Genomic DNA, 12214 nt, shown 5'->3' on the forward strand with positions numbered 1-12214 from the left:
CTCGAGAGGTCCGAGTTCAGAAAACAGACTTTCTTCAGATTATAAAAAGACTATTCGGATTATTACCCTGGAGGACTATTAACCCAGGATAACACAAGAAAGTCAACCACTGTAATTTCCACTTCAGGTCTTCATAAGAACCCCAGTAAAAATAAATCACTGAATTTTTTGGGTGGTAACTTATGTTAAATCTACAAAACTTAGCACCAAAGCTAGCGTTATTATTGCAGCTATTGGATAATAGTCTGCAAAACTATCTGTAAGGTAAATATGTAAAGATTCGCTTAATGTGCCATTCACGTCAACCTATCTGCTAGATGAAACCATACTCCCGGCCGGGATTGAACCCGCGGTCATAGTCTCAAAACTCAAAACACACACACACAGCGTGTGTGTAGATAAATGGTTCTCTGAACTATTTATCTACACACACGCAACACACATGTGCAGCACTTGGTTCGCCACATAGTGGCTTCATCAGTCCAATACAAGAATGGTTGAAAGTCAGGAGTTTGAGGTAATCAGTCCTTCAGACTGGAGTTAATGTAATTAAACAGCGTGTACAGAGATAACGCTTATCCTTACGTTTCTTCCCTTCCAAGACTGTAATTGTCAACTTATGTCACCACACGGCATACAAGACTTGATAGCTCTAGGGGGATTTTCAACATACTATCTGCTGTTCCATTGGCCGTCCTTACCAAGACGTTTATTATGCATTAACGATGATCTAATCAATTAAACCTATATAACGAATGTACAGAAATCGCAAGAATAAATATGTAAAACCCTAACGCTTTTATTATTGAAAGTTGTAAATGGTATGGTGATACCGACAAACTGTGGAAGAGGACACTTGTGTACAGTTCAAGACATTTATTAAAGGAAACGTCACGACTGTCTTCATCAAAGCGTTCATATTCATATAACAGGTTTGCCAGGACGGGTCCTGGCCCGGGTCATATCCATGTGGTGACTCGGCAGTGGCTTCTGAAGGATGGTCAGAGTTGGTACAAGTGATGTACCGTTTACAGCCCTATGGCGGAGGCAGCCGTATAACAAGGGCGCGGTGAACCGTCGTTGTGTCAAGTGGAGTATCAGAGTAAGCTTGATTTTACCTGACTGATTCATCAGGAACTGCGTCCTGACACGGGTCTTAATCTTAAGACGACCCGATGAGGATCTCGAAGGAGACTGTCGATATAATTCAGCTGTTCTGTGACAGCGCCCCACGGCGAAAATTTTATGTTCAACAACGGGCTGAAGCCATCAGGCCCCCCATCTGGCGTAGCTGTAACGAGTGCAGTGATGGTACCATAGTGTGACTGGTGTGAGAGGATGATTTCCCTCATGTTTGGGTGTGGGTGATTTACCTCATGTTTGGGTGTGGGTGATTTACCTCATGTTTGGGTGTAGGTAGGTGATTTACCTTATGTTTGGGTGTGGGTGATTTACCTCATGTTTACATGTTGATGAAGAATGAGACACTTATGTCATATGTTGCATAAGTGTCTCATTCTTCAACTTGTCGGTTTTCTAACCCATTTATTAAATGTTGATACCTGGTGACACACCAGGCTTCTCTACTGACCACCTGGTTAACTAGGCTGTCTGAACTACTACCCTGCCGGATCACATAGCTTTCACAACCTATCTGATCAGCACTTATAGAAGGAAGCTGTGTAGTTTCTTGAAAACTTCTACCTTCGTTCTGGCAATATTTCGGTTTGCTGGCAACTTGAAGAATCTTGGACCATAGATCTGGACACAGTGTTCTCTAACTGTACGCAGGCATTCTTTGCTCTTCATTCGATTTCTTCAACATTTTCTTCCATAGTTTTTTCTCCAGTAAGTTCTTACAGCAGTGTACAAGTCAGGGGGCCCGGCACTCAAGTATCTTCCATATGAGCACAAAATAACACTCAAGTCGTGAGAGCACAAGTTATATGTCAAATTGCCATCACAGGCGTTGATTTCTCTTGTTTTTAGATATTCATAATCCAATCTCATCTTTCTTTGGCCTTTGCTGCACTTATAGTGTTTTCCAAATAATGTATATAACACATTAATTTCGAAGTCTTTACATGCTCCTTACCTTCTAAGTTATGATCTTCCTGCATTCTGTATACTGAGGTCATTCCTCACATACTTAAGCAGCTTAAATTTTTCAAAGTTGAACTTTGTTATTTCAATTCGACAAGTGGGAAACGTTTTTTGATAAATGTGTGCAGTTTTGTCAATAACTGTTTGTAATTTTTCTATCTGCAACTGAAGTAACTTTCATATTTAGATATCGTCTTCAAAGATGATACGAAGCTGTGGTTAGTGTTCTTGTTTATGTATGATTTTAGGATGACAAACAGTAATGGTGCTAGGACTGTGCCTTGGGGTACTTACATGTCTCACTTGTGTTAACTAATCTACACTAATAATACTATTTTTCTCTCTCATTTGCATTTATTTCACTTAAGTTAACTAATCAACAATACTAATTTCTTTCTCACTTACATATTTCATTTAATGTTAACTAATCTACGCTATTATACTGTAATAATATTGGTAGAATTACAGACAATATGTTAGGTAAAAGAACACATGTGCAACTTATGCCACAATAAAATCCTTTTACCTAACACTACTAATACTCGCCTTCTTTCCCACTCACATATTTCACCTAGGGACTCACGAAGTTGTAATAACGCGACTACAAACAAACCACGATACGGGTGGGATTAGAATCCATGGCAAGCCAGTGCGTAAGCCTTTAGGCCAACTGGCAACAATAAGATTCATCCAACTATGGTGTATAAATATACACCATCTTATTGTAGCCAGATAGTCCAGTGGCTTATGCACCCCACCTGTTCCGTGGTGTATTTCACTTATGGAATTTGTGCTTGGAGTTCAACCTCAGTTGTCCACATCAAAGCAATCATCACATGGTAAAAGCCAGGTATCGAAGCCATCACAGACTCAAGTTACAGTTAACACAGCATGCCCTTATTCAAATACCTAAACATTCTTAGTATTAGTCATACATACTAGTGTTCACTCAACATCTTCAAACCACTACACTATAATGCTGGAGACACTTCTTGGACAACTGTAACAGAACACGTAAACAACACAATCGTAACAAATACCTCTGATATCTCTCGCCTGAATTTTCATAGAATCTCGATGCAAATAAAAGGGACAAAATGTGGAATAACATGCCAGATGAACTAAAAATAGTAACTCAGTTAATTCAAACAGTCAAATAGATCGGAATACATGATTACTCCAGTCATGATACACTATGTATTATTCTCAAATAATGCTTTTACTATAATTCCAGAAATTACCGTTAATTGTAATCATATATTCAACCATTATTGCATTAATACTTACTCGTTTGCTTTTAATCTTCAAGCTGAATTGGAATATATGTTCTATGTGACGTCATAAATGTGATTCTGTGTCAAGTAATTATTTCATGCGATCCTGCGTCACGTAATGTCATGTGAAGCATCACACATGTCTTGCGCCTACATGGCTCACTGTGGCATGACTTGCCTCTTCAATACCAATTTATAATTCTTTTCTTCGTTTTAATCTTGATTGACGACATAATATCAAGATAATTCTTGCTGCATACTTATGAAAGGTGTTCCACACCTGCTCTGCCTCTCGTCACTTCTTCCATGTCTGCTTCAAGGTGCTCCACACCTCCTGCTCTGCCTCTCGTCACTTCTTCCATGTCCGCTTCAAGCTGCTCCACACCTCCTGCTCTGCCTCTCGTCACTTCTTCCATGTCTGCTTCAAGGTGCTCCACACCTCCTGCTCTGCCTCTCGTCACTTCTTCCATGTCTGCTTCAAGGTGCTCCACACCTCCTCCTCTGCCTCTCGTCACTTCTTCCACGTCTGCTTCAAGGTGCTCCACACCTCCTGCTCTGCCTCTCGTCACTTCTTCCATGTCTGCTTCAAGGTGCTCCACACTTCCTGCTCTGCCTCTCGTCACTTCTTCCACGTCTGCTTCAAGGTGCTCCACACCTCCTGCTCTGCCTCTCGTCACCATTCAACGTCTGCTTCAAGGTGCTCCACACCTCCTGCTCTGCCTCTCGTCACTTCTTCCATGTCTGCTTCAAGGTGCTCCACACCTCCTGCTCTGCCTCTCGTCACTTCTTCCATGTCTGCTTCAAGGTGCTCCACACCTCCTGCCTTGCCTCTCGTCACTTCTTCCACGTCTGCTTCAAGGTGCTCCACACCTCCTGCTCTGCCTCTCGTCACTTCTTCCATGTCTGCTTCAAGGTGCTCCACACCTCCTGCTCTGCCTCTCGTCACTTCTTCCACGTCTACTTCAAGGTGCTCCACACCTCCTGCTCTGCCTCTCGTCACCATTCAACGTCTGCTTCAAGGTGCTCCACACCTCCTGCTCTGCCTCTCGTCACTTCTTCCATGTCTGCTTCAAGGTGCTCCACACCTCCTGCTCTGCCTCTCGTCACTTCTTCCATGTCTGCTTCAAGGTGCTCCACACCTCCTGCCTTGCCTCTCGTCACTTCTTCCATGTCTGCTTCAAGGTGCTCCACACCTCCTGCTCTGCCTCTCGTCACTTCTTCCATGTCTGCTTCAAGGTGCTCCACACCTCCTGCTCTGCCTCTCGTCACTTCTTCCATGTCTGCTTCAAGGTGCTCCACACCTCCTGCTCTGCCTCTCGTCACTTCTTCCACGTCTGCTTCAAGGTGCTCCACACCTCCTGCTCTGCCTCTCGTCACTTCTTCCACGTCTGCTTCAAGGTGCTCCACACCTGCTCTGCCTCTCGTCACTTCTTCCACGTCTGCTTCAAGGTGCTCCACACCTCCTGCCCTGCCTCTCGTCACTTCTTCCATGTCTGCTTCAAGGTGCTCCACACCTCCTGCCCTGCCTCTCGTCACTTCTTCCATGTCTGCTTCAAGGTGCTCCACACCTCCTGCTCTGCCTCTCGTCACTTCTTCCACGTCTGCTTCAAGGTGCTCCACACCTCCTGCCCTGCCTCTCGTCACTTCTTCCACGTCTGCTTCAAGGTGCTCCACACCTCCTGCCCTGCCTCTCGTCACTTCTTCCATGTCTGCTTCAAGGTGCTCCACACCCCCTGCCCTGCCTCTCGTCACTTCTTCCATGTCTGCTTCAAGGTGCTCCACACCTCCTGCCCTGCCTCTCGTCACTTCTTCCATGTCTGCTTCAAGGTGCTCCACACCTCCTGCTCTGCCTCTCGTCACTTCTTCCATGTCTGCTTCAAGGTGCTCCACACCTCCTGCCCTGACTCTCGTCACCTCTTCAACGTCTGCTTCAAGGTGCTCCACACCTCCTGCCCTGCCTCTCGTCACTTCTTCCATGTCTGCTTCAAGGTGCTCCACACCTCCTGCCCTGCCTCTCGTCACTTCTTCCATGTCTGCTTCAAGGCCCTCCACACCTCCTGCTCTGGCTCTCGTCACTTCTTCCATGTCTGCTTCAAGGTGCTCCGCACCTCCTGGTCTGCCTCTCGTCACCTCTTCAACGTCTGCTTCAAGGTGTCCACACCTCCTGCTCTGCCTCTCGTCACTTCTTCCATGTCTGCTTCAAGGTGCTCCACACCTCCTGCCCTGCCTCTCGTCACTTCTTCCATATCTGCTTCAAGGTGCTCCACACCTCCTGCTCTGCCTCTCGTCACTTCTTCCATGTCTGCTTCAAGGTGCTCCACACCTCCTGCCCTGCCTCTCGTCACCTCTTCAACGTCTGCTTCAAGGTGCTCCACACCTCCTGCTCTGCCTCTCGTCACCTCTTCAACGTCTGCTTCAAGGTGCTCCACACCTCCTGCCCTGCCTCTCGTCACCTCTTCAACGTCTGCTTCAAGGTGCTCCACACCTCCTGCTCTGCCTCTCGTCACTTCTTCCACGTCTGCTTCAAGGTGCTCCACACCTCCTGCTCTGCCTCTCGTCACTTCTTCCACGTCTGCTTCAAGGTGCTCCACACCTCCTGCCCTGCCTCTCGTCACTTCTTCCATGTCTGCTTCAAGGTGCTCCACACCTCCTGCCCTGCCTCTCGTCACTTCTTCCATGTCTGCTTCAAGGTGCTCCACACCTCCTGCTCTGCCTCTCGTCACTTCTTCCACGTCTGCTTCAAGGTGCTCCACACCTCCTGCCCTGCCTCTCGTCACTTCTTCTATGTCTGCTTCAAGGTGCTCCACACCTCCTGCTCTGCCTCTCGTCACTTCTTCCATGTCTGCTTCAAGGTGCTCCACACCTCCTGCCCTGCCTCTCGTCACTTCTTCCATGTCTGCTTCAAGGTGCTCCACACCCCCTGCCCTGCCTCTCGTCACTTCTTCCATGTCTGCTTCAAGATGCTCCACACCTCCTGCCCTGCCTCTCGTCACTTCTTCCATGTCTGCTTCAAGGTGCTCCACACCTCCTGCTCTGCCTCTCGTCACTTCTTCCATGTCTGCTTCAAGGTGCTCCACATCTCCTGCTCTGCCTCTCGTCACCTCTTCAACGTCTGCTTCAAGGTGTCCACACCTCCTGCTCTGCCTCTCGTCACTTCTTCCATGCCTGCTTCAAGGTGCTCCACACCTCCTGCCCTGCCTCTCGTCACTTCTTCCATGTCTGCTTCAAGGTGCTCCACACCTCCTGCTCTGCCTCTCGTCACTTCATCCATGTCTGCTTCAAGGTGCTCCACACCTCCTGCTCTGCCTCTCGTCACTTCTTCCACGTCTGCTTCAAGGTGCTCCACACCTCCTGCTCTGCCTCTCGTCACTTCTTCCATGTCTGCTTCAAGGTGCTCTGCCTCTCGTCACTTCTTCCACGTCTGCTTCAAGGTGCTCCACACCTCCTGCTCTGCCTCTCGTCACTTCTTCCATGTCTGCTTCAAGGTGCTCTGCCTCTCGTCACTTTTTGCACGTCTGCTTCAAGGTGCTCCACACCTCCTGCCCTGCCTCTCGTCACCTCTTCAACGTCTACTTCAAGAATCTCCTGCATCACCCATAATATCTTTACCACATTCCGTTTGTAGCAAATATTAGGTTCGATTTAGTAGGTCAAACTGTCCTCAGTCAATAAAAATTTACCAATTACAACATATCGCAAAGGCAATAAATAAAATAAAAGATAAGGGAGATAAAAATTCTTGATGAGCAAACATAAACTGGGACCCACCGAGTGTAGTAGACGACTCAGTCAGATAATCACTGTTAAGACTCGGTAAAAAGTCACCAATTTGGTTGGTATAGCCACAGTGATAATACAAGGAAGGGCTGGTTTAAACATAGGGGTACCCACAAAGTTCCTTTCCCATCTCAGAAATGTGTAACAGTGTCTGCAATCTAAAGGAATGGGGTAGGAATGTTGCAGTTCGAAGGGTCATCTGAGCTGTGATGTCAGTATGTTTCTGGCAACACAGTGATTTAATGAATGATGGTAAAAGTGTTTCCTCCTTTTCGTGTCACCCTACCTCGAAGGGAGACGGCCTCTGTCTTAAAAAAAATGATAAGAGCGATGATAACAGAGTTCTCTGGGTAACTATGATACCATGACGATCCCTGAGATAGGGATTGGACGTGAGGGGCCCCAACCAATGGCTTTCCCATACTATCACATACCATGCCCTCATACCTCTCCTTGTGGAGGATTGTGAAGGACTGTTTTCCACATAGCAGTAACTGCACATTAAAATACTCACCGCTAGAATAAACGATGGAACCGGGAAAGGCACACCTGATAATAAACTATGCACGATTGCGGTAACTAGTAACATGGTCCTCAGACAAATAGAGAAATTAAAACCTAACAAATCCCCAGGCCCTGATGAACTGTTTGCAAGGGTGTTAAAGGAATGTAAAGAGAAACTTAGCATACCTTCGGCAAATCTTTTTAACATATCACTACAAACTGGCATAGTGCCTGATAAGTGGAAAACGGCAAATGTAATACCTATTTACAAGGCAAGTGACAGGTCCTTGGCTTTGAACTATAGACCAATAAGCCTTACCTCCATAGTGAGAAAATTTATATATTAAATAATTGCCGAAGCAATTCGTAGCCATCTTGATAGGCATAGATTGATTAATGAATCTCAACACGGTTTTACAAAGGGGCGTTCCTGTCTTACGAATTTACTAACTTTTTTCATTAAGGTGTTTGAGGAGGCAGATCATGGTAATGAATATGATATTGTGTATATGGACTTCAGTAAGGCTTTCGACAGAGTTCCACATCAGAGGCTACTGAGGAAACTTAAAGGCACACCGAATAGAAGGAGAAATTTTCTCCTGGGTAGAGGCATGGCTGACAAATAGGCAACAGAGAGTTTGCATAAATGGGGAGAAATCAGAATGGGGGCACGTCACAAGCGGTGTTCCTCAGGGGTCAGTGTTGGGCCCGTTGTTGTTCACAATTTACATAAACGACATACATGAGGGAATAAATAGCGACATAAGCAAATTTGCTGTTGACACCAAAATAGGCCGTCCAATTCATTCTAATGAGGACACCAGAGCACTCCAGGATGATTTGAATAGACTGATGCAATGGTCGGAGAAGTGGCAGATGCAGTTTAATATTGACAAATGCAAAGTTCTGAAAGTTGGACAGGTAAATAACCATGCCACATATAAACTAAATAATGTAGATCTTAATACTACTGATTGCGAAAAGGATTTAGGAGTTCTGGTTAGCAGTAATCTAAAACCAAGACAACAGTGCATTAGTGTTCGCAATAAAGCTAACAGGATTCTTGGCTTTATATCTAGAAGTATAAATAATAGAAGTCCTCATGTTGTTCTTCAACTCTATATATCCTTGGTTAGGCCTCATTTAGATTATGCTGCTCAATTCTGGTCACCGTATTACAGAATGGATATAAATGATCTGGAAAACGTACAGAGGAGGATGACAAAGATGATCCCATGTATCAGAAATCTTCCCTATGAGGATAGACTGAGGGCCCTGAATCTGCACTCTCTCGAAAGGCGTAGAATTAGGGGAATTATGATTGAGATGTATAAATGGAAAATATGAATAAATAGAGGGGATGTAAATAGCGTGCTGAAAATTTCCAGCCAAGACAGGACTCGCAGCAATGGTTTCAAGTTGGAAAAATTCAGATTCAGGAAAACACTGGTTTGGTAATAGAGTTGTGGATGAGTGGAACAAACTCCCGAGTACAGTTATAGAGGCTAAAACGTTGTGTATTTTTTCAAAATAGGTTAGATAAATACATGAGTGGGTGTGGGCGGGTGTGAGTTGGACCTGACTAGCTTGTGATACTAGGTCTGATGCCGTGCTCTTTCCTTAAGTGGAATTGACCTGACTAGATGGGCCATCGGACTAATCCAGGGGGGAACATGGACCTGCTCCGCATGGGCCAGTAGGCCTGTTGCAGTGTTCCTTCTTTCTTATATTCTTACGATAAGTTGGCCAATACATGTAATGAACCAGAGTGTCGGGTACATGTGTTACGAGCACACTATAAGTGCACACCTTGAGTAGATGTGTTACGAGAACACTAGAGGTGCACACCTTGAGTAGATAAGTTACTAGCACACTAAAGGTACACACGCAGGTGCACACCTTGAGCAGATGTGTTACGGACACACTAGAGGTGCACACGCAAAGGCACACATTCAGTAGATGTGTTACAGGCACACCAGAGGTGCACACATTCAGCAGATGTGTTACGGACACACTAGAGGTGCACACGCAGGTGCACACATTCAGTATATGTGTTACGGACACACTAGAGGTGCACACATTCAGTAGATGTGTTACGGACACACTAGAGGTGCACACATTCAGTAGATGTGTTACGGACACACCAGAGGTGGTATAAACCTTGGTAATAAATACCGACAAGTTGGTTTAGAAAGACACGTAAGCAAACACTATAACATATTTATTAGAAAACGTTTCGGTCCTGGGACCTTGATCACTTCTAACATACAGAGGTAGAAAGACATTATATAAATAGGCGGAGAGTGAGATGTGACGCACGTGACCTGAGGAATGTCATAAGAACATAAGAATGGAGGAACACTGTAGAAGGCCTACTGGCCCATGCGAGGCAGGTCCTTATCAAAACAACCTCTGCAGAGGTGCACACATTCAGTAGATGTGTTACAGAAACACTAGAGGTGCACACGCAGGTGCACACATTCAGTAGATGTGTTACGAGCACACCAGAGGTGCACATAGTGAGACTACGCACAGTAGACTAGACAAACTCTATCATTATTACAGCAAACTTTAAGGAAATGCAGTTCATAATACCATTTTTAATAATAATAATAATAATAATAATAATAATAATAATAATAAGAGTAATTGTGGTAGGGGACATGAATGCTAAAGTAGGAGAAACTTTTAGAGAGGGTGTGGTAGGTAAGTTTGGGGTGCCAGGTGTAAATGATAATGGGAGCCCTTTGATTGAACTTTGTATAGAAAGGGGTTTAGTTATAGGTAATACATATTTTTTCAAGAAAAAGAGGATAAATAAGTATACAAGATATGATGTAGGGCGAAATGACAGTAGTTTGTTGGATTATGTATTGGTAGATAAAAGACTGTTGAGTAGACTTCAGGATGTACATGTTTATAGAGGGGCCACAGATATATCAGATCACTTTCTAGTTGTAGCTACACTGAGAGTAAAAGGTAGATGGGATACAAGGAGAATAGAAGCATCAGGGAAGAGAGAGGTGAAGGTTTATAAACTAAAAGAGGAGGCAGTTAGGGTAAGATATAAACAGCTATTGGAGGATAGATGGGCTAATGAGAGCATAGGCAATGGGGTCGAAGAGGTATGGGGTAGGTTTAAAAATGTAGTGTTAGTGTGTTCAGCAGAAGTCTGTGGTTACAGGAAAGTGGGTGCGGGAGGGAAGAGGAGCGATTGGTGGAATGATGATGTAAAGAGAGTAGTAAGGGAGAAAAAGTTGGCATATGAGAAGTTTTTACAAAGTAGAAGTGATGCAAGGAGGGAAGAGTATATGGAGAAAAAGAGAGAGATTAAGAGAGTGGTGAAGCAATGTAAAAAGAGAGCAAATGAGAAAGTGGGTGAGATGTTATCAACAAATTTTGTTGAAAATAAGAAAAAGTTTTGGAGTGAGATTAACAAGTTAAGAAAGCCTAGAGAACAAATGGATTTGCCAGTTAAAAATAGGAGAGGAGAGTTATTAAATGGAGAGTTAGAGGTATTGGGAAGATGGAGGGAATATTTTGAGGAATTGTTAAATGTTGATGAAGATAGGGAAGCTGTGATTTCGTGTATAGGACAAGGAGGAATAACATCTTGTAGGAGTGAGGAAGAGCCAGTTGTGAGTGTGGGGGAAGTTCGTGAGGCAGTAGGTAAAATGAAAGGGGGTAAGGCAGCCGGGATTGATGGGATAAAGATAGAAATGTTAAAAGCAGGTGGGGATATAGTTTTGGAGTGGTTGGTGCAATTATTTAATAAATGTATGGAAGAGGGTAAGGTACCTAGGGATTGGCAGAGAGCATGCATAGTTCCTTTGTATAAAGGCAAAGGGGATAAAAGAGAGTGCAAAAATTATAGGGGGATAAGTCTGCTGAGTATACCTGGTAAAGTGAATGGTAGAGTTATTATTGAAAGAATTAAGAGTAAGACGGAGAATAGGATAGCAGATGAACAAGGAGGCTTTAGGAAAGGTAGGGGGTGTGTGGACCAGGTGTTTACAGTGAAACATATAAGTGAACAGTATTTAGATAAGGCTAAAGAGGTCTTTGTGGCATTTATGGATTTGGAAAAGGCGTATGACAGGGTGGATAGGGGGGCAATGTGGCAGATGTTGCAAGTGTATGGTGTAGGAGGTAGGTTACTGAAAGCAGTGAAGAGTTTTTACGAGGATAGTGAGGCTCAAGTTAGAGTATGTAGGAAAGAGGGAAATTATTTCCCAGTAAAAGTAGGCCTTAGACAAGGATGTGTGATGTCACCGTGGTTGTTTAATATATTTATAGATGGGGTTGTAAGAGAAGTAAATGCGAGGGTCTTGGCAAGAGGCGTGGAGTTAAAAGATAAAGAATCACACACAAAGTGGGAGTTGTCACAGCTGCTCTTTGCTGATGACACTGTGCTCTTGGGAGATTCTGAAGAGAAGTTGCAGAGATTGGTGGATGAATTTGGTAGGGTGTGCAAAAGAAAATTAAAGGTGAATACAGGAAAGAGTAAGGTTATGCGGATAACAAAAAGATTAGATGATGAAAGATTGAATATCAGA

General features: G+C 44.4%; 1 protein-coding gene across 1 annotated transcript in view; it reads right to left on the reverse strand.

Moving 5' to 3' along the window:
* The window catches only part of Ehbp1 (Eps15 homology domain containing protein-binding protein 1), a 488549-nt gene that overhangs the window by 348014 nt on the left and 128321 nt on the right, over positions 1-12214 (reverse strand). The window lies entirely within an intron of this gene.

Source organism: Cherax quadricarinatus, chromosome 63 (genome assembly GCF_038502225.1).
Source record: "Cherax quadricarinatus isolate ZL_2023a chromosome 63, ASM3850222v1, whole genome shotgun sequence".
Taxonomy (NCBI): domain Eukaryota; kingdom Metazoa; phylum Arthropoda; class Malacostraca; order Decapoda; family Parastacidae; genus Cherax; species Cherax quadricarinatus.